A 9,961-nucleotide genomic window follows, 5' to 3' on the forward strand; every position below is an offset into this window, starting at 1 on the left:
TGGTTAGAACTTCTTGCTTTGTCTGCCTGCTTACTCGTATATGTAAGCACAGGGAAATGCAGTCTCTCCACCTGCTGCTGGTGAGATGAGCAGACGGTGACGTCCATAAAGTCCCGTGAGGCTAAATGCGCAACTTCAGTCAAATATATGTTGCAGGTTGCTCTTCTGATTTCTCAAAAGGGCAAGATGATATAAGTATACAGTATCAAAGTAGTTATTTAATTTTTTTATGAATATAGCACTTTAAAAAAGAGTAGTATGGTTCAGGGGGAAAAAAATAAACCTAGTTACCTAGAAGATAGAGCTTCTGTAGTAATTCTGGGCACCAAATTTAACCCACTTAAAAATATATATATATATATATATATGCATATAAAGTTCATTTAAGAAAAGGTTATTTTTATCAATGCACAAGTCATTTGTGCATTTCTACTAATTCTCTAAAAGCTGTTGACAAACACTGTTGCCCAGGCTTGCATGTTTCTGCTGCTATGTTTGAAGCCAACTTACTTAAAAGAAGCAACCAAACATTAGCTTGGAACTTCATTATCCTCCTGGGAGGAGGGAGGGTGGAGGGAGGAATTGAAAGGTGACATTTTGCCAAAGGGGAAAAGACAAAGTCAATAAGCAAAACTTATCTTTCAGGCCTTCTTCAAAGTTATTAAAGGTTGAAGTGTTAATAAACTATTAAAAATCTAGTGGTGTCCTTTTTATTTTGGAACTTCTCCCTGACTCCATTCTGTGGACTGCTGCTAGTGAAGAGGTGTGTCTGGTCCCATGGGTGCTGTTACTGCTCTGCTCTAGGTTCTGCTGGTAAATGAATGACAAGAGGCTGCCTTGGATGAAGAATCAGTATTGGAGTGAAGAACAGGTGCCTCGACCCAGGCAGCACTGAGGATGGATATGGGTCTGTTGGATTTGTAAGAATCATCTTGACAAATAGTTTTCTTTTTCCTTTTGGGAGTCCCCAGGTTTTTATGTGTGAATTGACTTGCTGGAGCAAACACTTGGTTCAGTCTGTAGCAAAAGATGGAACGAGAGCTACGCAGTTACAGAGCAACCCTAATAAATATTTGCTATAATACTTAAATGCCTTGCTTTCCAAGTTCGCAGGTGTGATTGCAGTTCTGTAGCTTGTTTTTAGGTGCATTGCTGTGAAGGTAATAGTTCACTGCCTTGCCTGCTAGTCTGGTTCCTGTAGAATGGCTTTGTGGTGGGTGTCTTGGAAGGCCTATCTGTGTATACACTTGTCACTGCTGCTAGTGAGCCTCTGTCTTTCCTGATCCTGAGCTTCTGTGGTAGCTTTAGAATGGTGGCACATTGGAGTGTTGGACAAGAGGGGGAGCTAAATGCAGGAGTTGGTTTTCACAAGGGTTTGAGCTCCTTCCTGTGGGAAGTACTGAAACTAATGATGATAAAATGAAGTAGGTTATTTATTGTCCAAATGTGTTTCCTAGGGGTGCTGAAATAGTGTAACCAAGTGTCTGATTGGACTTGGTGTGTTGTGTTTTTCTGTTTCAATGTATGTTAGGTACGTGGAAGAATTGCTGATTCTGACTGGGCTACATGAACAGAAGTAGTGCTGGTGTTGTCACCTCTTACTTAGTTGCCCTGTATGTGACAAATGATCATGTAGAATGGAGGTCTTGTGCAAAGACAAAACAGTTGATTCTTACCTTTTATCTGGCATTGTCATTACTGTCAGGTGGTGATAAGGTCAGTGCCTGTGTCTCATTTGCTGGGACAAGGGTTTATGTGTTTGTGTGGTAAACTAGATCTGGAAATTGCTTTGGATGAAATTATAGTTTTATCCCCTACAAATTATGTCTTAACTGAATCCTGGTATAAGCATTTCCACCACATTGCAGTGCTATTTGTTTTAAAACTTGGTACCAGTTTATGTAATGTTAGTAGTGCTGCCACTGGGTATTGAATCCCTGTTTGTACCGCAGCTACTCTCTTGCTGGCAGTGGTGGAAGGCTGATGTCCTCCCTCATGGAAAAGACTTAAAAGGAAAAATCTGTGTGGTAACGAGGCACAGAGGTGTGAGACAGACAGCCATAATTACAGTGAAGCAGTCTGAGCTCAAACACTTGAAATAAGTGAAATAGTAATTGAAGGGTGGCTGAAATAGTTATTCTTACCTTTTGAATTGGTTGATAAGCAAAAAAAGCATTTTGAGTTGTTTTATTTAGTTGTGGTGGTTTTTTTTTTTTTTTTTTTTAAGTTAGACTGCTGATCATCCAAGTTCTGCAAGGGAAAAAAACCCCAACAATCAACCAACCAACAAACTGGCATAGTCTAGGAATAATTATTTCAGGATATTGCGGGAAATTTTTACTAATACTGGTGCAGGCTAACATGCAAAGGTGAATTTAGAGAGACTGCTATTGGGGATCAGTACCTAGGCTTTTCTCACAGATGGTAGTAGTTAAATAGCAGTCTTTGTGAGTGTTTTGGTCTGCCTTGTCAAGGGTGGGTTATCCTGGATTTTGAGATGGGGAAACTGAGGCATGAGTGTTGAGGCAAATGACTAGGTAGTTTAAGCACAGCCCTTATTCTCTTAGCATACACTCTGTCCTGTTCCTTGTCAAGTATTCCTTGAGCCATGTCCAAGTCTTTTTTGTTTGTTGGATTCAAAAATGCTGCTTTGTGTTGCTTAGACATCTGTAATAGTCTTTTGAAGCAGCTTCCTGAAGACTTAGCTGTTGCTTTGTTCCTGAAGCCAAGTGTTGAACAGAGAAAATGTAACTGTTAGGTGTTTTAAAGTGGAATGTACTCACTGGTATTATAATGCCCGACCTCAGCCAAAGATAGTCGAGGGGGAAAAAAGGAAAAAAAATGCTAAACATTTGGGTGTGTTATGTTTGTAGTCCTGAAACATAAAAGTCAGTCTGTGTTGCAAAAACCTTCTGTAGAGCCAGTGCTGTTTACACTTAACAAGTAAAAGAAAGCAAACTGTCCTAAATGTGTGAAGCTGCCCTGTTAGTGGGGGTATATATTGCTGCACTGGGTTTCTGTGGCAAGGTTTTGATAGTGTGGTGGCTGCAGGGGTGGCTTCTGTGAGAAGCTGCCAGAAGCTTTCCTGCTGTCCAACAGAGCCAAAGTCAGCTGGCTCCAAGACGGAGCTAACACTGGACAAGGCCGAGTCTATCAGTGATGGTGGTAGTGACTCTGGGATAACATGGCTACGAAGGGGAAAAGGTACTGCACAGGAGCAGATTGCAGCCAGAGAGTGAGAATATGTGAGAGCAAGAGTGCTGCAGACTCCTGGGTCACTGAGGAAGGAAGGGGAGGAGCTGCTCCAGGCACAAGCACTGAGGCTCCCCTGCAGCCCGTGGTGAGGCAGCTGTGCCCCTTCAGCCTATGGGGGTGCACAGGGTTGCAGAAATCCCCCTGCAGCCCATGGAGGACCCCACGCTGGAGCAGGTGGATGCTTGAAGAGGCTGTGACCTTGTGGGAAACCTTCAGTGGAGCAGGCTCCTGGCAGTACCTATGGACTCATGAGGAGAGGAGCCAATGCTGAAGGTTTTCTGGCAGCACTTGTGACCATTCTTGAGCAGTCTGCTTCTGGAGGACTACACCCTGTGGAAGGGACCCGTGTTAGAGCAGTTTGTGAAGAACTGCAGTCCATGGGAAGGACTCATGATAGAGAAGGACTGTCTCTCATGGGAGAGACCCCATGCTGAAACAGGGAAAGTGTGTGAGTCCTTCCTTGAAGGAGTGGCAGAGACAATGTGTGATGAACGGATCACAACCTCCATTCCCCATCTCCCTGCACTGTTTGGAGGGAGAGGAAATCAGGAATAAAATCAAGCCTGAGAAGAAGAGGGGGATGGAGGAAAGGTGTTTTAAAATTTGGTTTTCTTTTTCATTGTCCTACACAGATGTGATTGGCAATAAAGTAATTTGCCCAAATAGGCTCTTTTGCCCGTGATGGTAATTGGTGAGTGATTTCTACCTGTCTTTGTCTTAACCCATGAGCCTTTCATTGTATTTTCTCTCTGAAGGGAGTGATAGTGCCTCTTTGGTGGGCATCTGACATCCAGCCATACGGCCACCATAATCGCTCTGCCCATGGAAGTGGAGAAGTATTTTTCCTTTGCTGCTTCAGAAGAGCCAAGCAATTATTTTTTTAAAACCTGAACATGTTTGACTCTTGCAAGCAAAGATTCTCCAGAATCCATCAGACTCACAGGTTAAGCCCACTGATGTGTTTTCACTCAAAATTAGTAAATGTTGTTATTACTGCTTTTTAAACTGTGGTGCACTTCTGCACTGGTATGAAGGTTGGTTTGAGGAATATTAGTAATGAGAACTGAGTAATTATCTCTGTTTCTTAATGGTTGAGAGACATTATTTTAAATCCTTATGTAGTTTATGGAACTGTGCTGTGGAAAGGCTTAGGAAGAAAGTCTACAGAAAACAAAACCTGAACCTTGGGTCCAGCCCCCTGGAACTGCAATCAGAAGTACTAAGAGTGCAGCTTTGATAATGAAGTGAGTGGTTCTTAGAAGAAGAAGCTTATGTAGTGGTTTTTTTCACTGCTTGCCTTAATCTCCTCTGGTTAGTTCAAAATGCTGAAGTGATAAATATGAGATACATGTCCCACATCTCAGGAATGGTTGGTGCCTAGTGAAGAAAATGGGAGTATGGTAGGAAGAGATGGCCATGACAAAAATGAGGTGGACTGCTATGGAAGTGGCTTTGTCATGGCTTTATAGTCCCAGGAGGCCTGGACTGTTAGAAACATCTGTATGTGCTGCCTTCTCTCCGGACATATGCTGGAAACTGCCGTGCTTTCTCCAGGCATGGGAATTTCTCTCCAATTTTAGGGTGTAAAGCCTCAAACATGGTGGTTGCCCTTGTAAACAGGAGAATGCCAGGAGAAGGATTTTCATTTTATTCATGCCCAGGATTGTCTATCCTCAGATTTCCAGTGCAGCCTTCAGCTTCATGGCAGTGCTTTCTGACTGCACTGAATACCTTGAAATACTTTAGCCCTTGGGCCTCTCATTTCACATCCCAGCTTCAAGAAAATGAGAACAGATTGCCTTCCTGATTAGGTGAAATAATCTCTTCATCCTGCCTCCACAGGAACCAGGTTACAATGGCAAAAGAAGGTCAGCGTATTTGTGGAAAAACCTGACTTCAAAGAGACAAAGAGACAAGATTTATGTGATTGCAGCATTTTTGTTGCTGCTGTTCCCTGTGTGAATTTGAAATCTAGTTCAAGCCACATTTGATAGAGAGGTGTGTGTTTCACAGATGCCGATTACCTCCAATTAAACGAAGATTAGAGCTCAGATGAGACATTTAAATTGAGTCTCCCAGCCTGGGCAAGCCCACATAGCAAGCTGGGAAGATACCTGTTCTTCTTGTTGCTGTTGGACCAGTTAGTGCTGGCATCCTTGCCAAGCTGTGAGCAGGGGCACAGATCAAACACCCTGGCAGCTGCTGGCAGTGGTCCCACTCTTGTCAGCAATGGGATGAGAGATGAGTGGGCTACAAGGGAGCAGGTTGGCAGGAACAATGGGGCAAGAGCTGTCACCAGACTAAGCTCATGGAGGGGGTGTGGAGGTGAGACTGCTTGATCTACCAGGGAGCGGGAATGGATGACCCAATAAACATGCTAAGAAATGGGCTGAAAAATGTTAAAAATAGCATTCTTATAATGGTAATTTTAAAAATTTATAATTTTTATGAGTATAATTCTGCATGTTATGCATCCTCACTTACCTGCTCTGCTCTGGTCAGGCACTTCAGAAACACTAATGGTTTAATGGTTGCAAACAGATGGGAGGAGTCTGCTGTTCAGAGTAGCCAAAACTGAGCTCAAAGCTTCTTGTAGACTATTTTTTATAAATTGTGGGTTTCTAAATCCACTTTGTGAGGTGTGTAGAGGTTGCATTTGTGGAACGGAGGTTTAGAGATAAAGCAGCTAATCAAAAGTAAACCAGCAGCATATGGAAGTGGCCTCCTGATTTCCTTGGCTACTGCTCAGGGAGAGCAGCAGGGAACAGTAGTGTGTGACAGAGTCCTCTGGTGCTCTGCACACACAACACAGCACATTAGGTGAGCCACACCAGCATTAGCAGCCCTGTTGACAAGGGGGTTATGCAAAACCATTTTGTGTGTCTGTAGATGGTCATATTTACATCCGAGCTGTGAACACCAGTCTTTCTGGGGTGCCTGTATGTGGGCTGGTGGTTACAGTGGACTGGCTTTCTAGAGGGCTTTGCATTGTATCATACATTTGTAATTGCTTCAGTTGCCTCTAATCCATTTTCTTCCTTCAGCTGCTGCTAATTTTTGAGTTACTTTAAAATTGCTGATTTTGAGGGTGGCTGCATGCAAAAACACTTCCTTCTTGCCAAATTGGAGCCATCTCATCCGAAACCCCTCTAAAATGCTCTCTGAGCCACTGCAAGTTTTGAGAACTTAAAAGAGAAACATGAGGCTTAAGCAGAAGGCTCACACAAGGTGAAGTTCCAACATCCAGGAGTAATTGCTAATGCTTTTGTGAAGTGCACAGGTCTCTGCTGTGAATGCAAAAGAAATTTTATATTTATGAAATTTAAATGCAGATTTTTTACTTTTGCAGGGGATCCCTCTCAGTCTCACACCTGATGGCCACTAAGTCCTGTATGCTCCCTTCTGTGTCACTGTACATGAATAGTTATCTCCTAATCATGGAAAATAAAGCACTTGGCTTTTATAGCAGGATAAGACAATAATAATTTACGATTTAAAATTATAGTGTATCTGTCAAAATTCTGTAATTCCCCCCTGACCATATTTAGTGTATTTGAGAGTTTATGTAGCTCTTAGTATTAGTTGAGTGTGTGATACTCCTCATTAAAAATTTCAGTAATTCCCTGGATAAAGTATTTTCTTGTGAGCTGTGTATATATCATTAAAATTTTCAGTTGCTGCCTAAATATACATTTTTGGACAGATTTGGAATATGGACAGATGGTCGTATGTTGAGGCAATGCAAGGCTGGCAGTTTAGTAGCAGTATTTTCCTTCTATGGAAAATGCATAAATGAGGATCTGATTGGTATTTCTGAGACATGTAACCATTTTCCCTGTATTTCCTTGCACAGCGTGGAGAAGGGAATTGTTTAGTGCATAGGTTCAACAAGTTTTGCCCTGATCATACGGCACTGGGCATGCAAGAGAGGCTTCAACGAAGGCTGCAGGGGCGAAGCTTCATTTTGGCGTTTCCTAGCTTTCAAAAGCGTAACTTCACATTTTTCTGAGTGTAATTCCTGATTTCTTTTATCACTACTGGTCCCATGGGTGGTGCGCCTCTCTGGTAAGGAGACAGCATCGTGCATCATATGGAATGAAACTGTAGTGTTAGTCTGACCCTCAGGCAAAGCTTGTGAACTGGCTTTAAAAGATGGATGTTTTATTTTCTGTAGGCTGAAACCATGGCCTCCGTAGAGAAACTGGCTTCATTACTAATTCAAGTTGGTTTGGTTTATTTGTTTGTTTGGGTTTTTTGTTTTGTTTTGTTTTTGCTGCTTGTGCTCGCTTAAGCGGACAGAGCCTCACGGCTTGGCAGGGTTTGTGCCCCCGCCTCCTCCCCTCTCCCTCGCCGCGTTCCCGCTGGATTTTGGCGGGGGGACGCTGAGGGGAGCCGGTGTTCCGCAGGCTCCCGCCGCCAGATGGCGCTGTGCCCCCGGCCCGCGCCGCTCCCGGCCGGATCCGGGGCCCCGCTCCCGCCTCCCGGGCGGCCCGGCCCGGCGGGATCCGGGGTCCCGCTCCCGCCTCCCGGGCGGCCCGGCCGGATCCGGGGCCCCGCTCCCGCCTCCCGGGCGGCCCGGCCCGGCCGGATCCGGGGCCCCGCTCCCGCCTCCCGGGCGGCCCGGCCCGGCCGGATCCGGGGCCCCGCTCCCGCCTCCCGGGCGGCCCGGCCCGGCCGGATCCGGGGCCCCGCTCCCGCCTCCCGGGCGGCCCGGCCCGAGCGCTCCTCCTTTCCCCGCTCTCGCCCTCCCAGATAGCGGCGAAGTGTCTGGGGGCTCGGGTGTCTCTTGTTCGTAGCGTTGAAACTATTGTTTGTAGTGTTTGCTGGGAAGATGCGATTGTTTCCGGAAATGCCTTAGAGAATCCTAGAGTGGCTTGGGTTGGAGGGGACCTTAAAGATCATCTGCTCCCAGGTTGCTCAAAGCCCCGTTCAACCTGTCTTTGAACACTTCCAGGAATGGGGCATCTTCAGCTTCTCTGGCAACCTGTTCCTGCTCCTCTCCACTCTCGCAGTAAAGAATTTCTTCCTGATACCCAATCTAAATCGACCCTCCTTCAGTTTAAAGACATTGGCCCTTTTCCTATTGCAGCAGGCCTTGCTAAAAAGTGTGTACCCATCTTTCTTACTGAACTCTACTACTCTGTTTCAATACCTAAAAAAGTGTTCCCAGAGTCTGAAGTGAACAGTGCCAAATCTCTCAGTTTTTCCTCACAGATGTGCTCCAGCCCTGATCATCTTCATGGCTCTTGCTTGGACCTGCTCCAACAAGTCCATGTCTTTCTTGTGCTGAGGACTCCAGTGCTGGATTCTGCACTTCAGATGCAAGTGGGGTCTCATACTGAACAGTTAATGAAGCTGATGCCCATACATAATTTTATTTTATTTTATTTATTTATTTTATTTATTTATTTATTTATTGTCTTTGGTTGGTGCTAAGAGCAAAGGGATTCAGTACTTGGGCAGATTCTGTTATTTTTTACTGTGTGTTAATCTAGGAGATCTAATATCCAACATTCCCAAGTATAAACTTTTTTTCTCCTAGTGTTTCTCATTTATTTATTTGAAGACAGCACTACCCTGTGCAGCTTGCTTTGTCATTTTCCAACAGACTGTCTTGGAAATGGCAGCAGACAAGGAGTACTATGGATCCCATGGGTAAGGATGTTTGCCTGCTTTGAGGCAGTCAGGGACAGATCATGGGCAGTTCCCATTTTTGGATGACATGCAGGAATTAATTACTGTCCTCAGGGCTGGGTAGTACCATAGCTAGAATCCATCCCATGGTCTGGTCCTATACCCTGGAACAGACTTGTGAAGAAAATGGATGGGCAGATGGTGCCTGATAAATAATTGCTCAGGCTAACAGCACTTCTGCCTTGGCTATTAAGAGTACCCATGGTATAATTCCTCAAAACCTGTGTTTGCCTGATTCAGAAGTGGAATTTCTTATTATTATTTATTTATTATTATTTATTGCTGGTAGCAAATGGCAATGAGAAAAATCCAAAATGGTTGCACTAGAGGAGAAGACTAAAAGGCCAAAAATATTTGTAGAAAGAGGAAAAAATATGGAAAATTAATGAAACTGAACCAGAATTAGTGGTGCTGGTTTTTGTTACCTGTCCTTCAGTGTTTTGTTAGGACTGAGTCAATTATGCCAAGTAGAATCTTGCAGAATTTTGCAATAAACTGACTGAATTATCCATACTCACTGCTTTGTGAGGAAGGGAGGCCACTTCAGAGGCTGTGGCTACTGCACTTGCAGTACCTTGTAATTTCGAGCATACTTCCTGAAAAGAGAACTCATCTTTCAGGGATCTCCTGAGTCACTTAGAAAAACTCAGGAATTGGTAAACTCCAAAGCTTTTGATAGTGGTGTTGGAAGGCTCAAAGACTCTTTCTGTGTGTGAGGAGGGAGTGAAACTGCAGAGCACTGAGCAAAGACACTTCTGTTACCCTGTGTCTTGCTTTCCCTTCATGTTTTGTTTCAGGTTTCAACACCATCATTACTCACTGGGCACCTCCAGCCATGATTTTATTCAGAAAACCTGAAGATGTGCTGTGAACCCCAAATCCCATATCTGCATCCATCAGAACTGTTCCTAGTGACAGATATGTTTGGAAACAAAAAATATTTTCTTGTGTATGTAGTAAAAAATAAGCTTTTCTGTGCACAAGTTACTCAACAGTCAGGTTTTTGGATGTT

Source organism: Cyanistes caeruleus, chromosome 1, assembly GCF_971803275.1.
Source record: "Cyanistes caeruleus chromosome 1, bCyaCae1.hap1.1, whole genome shotgun sequence".
In the NCBI taxonomy this organism is placed as follows: Eukaryota; Metazoa; Chordata; class Aves; order Passeriformes; family Paridae; genus Cyanistes; species Cyanistes caeruleus.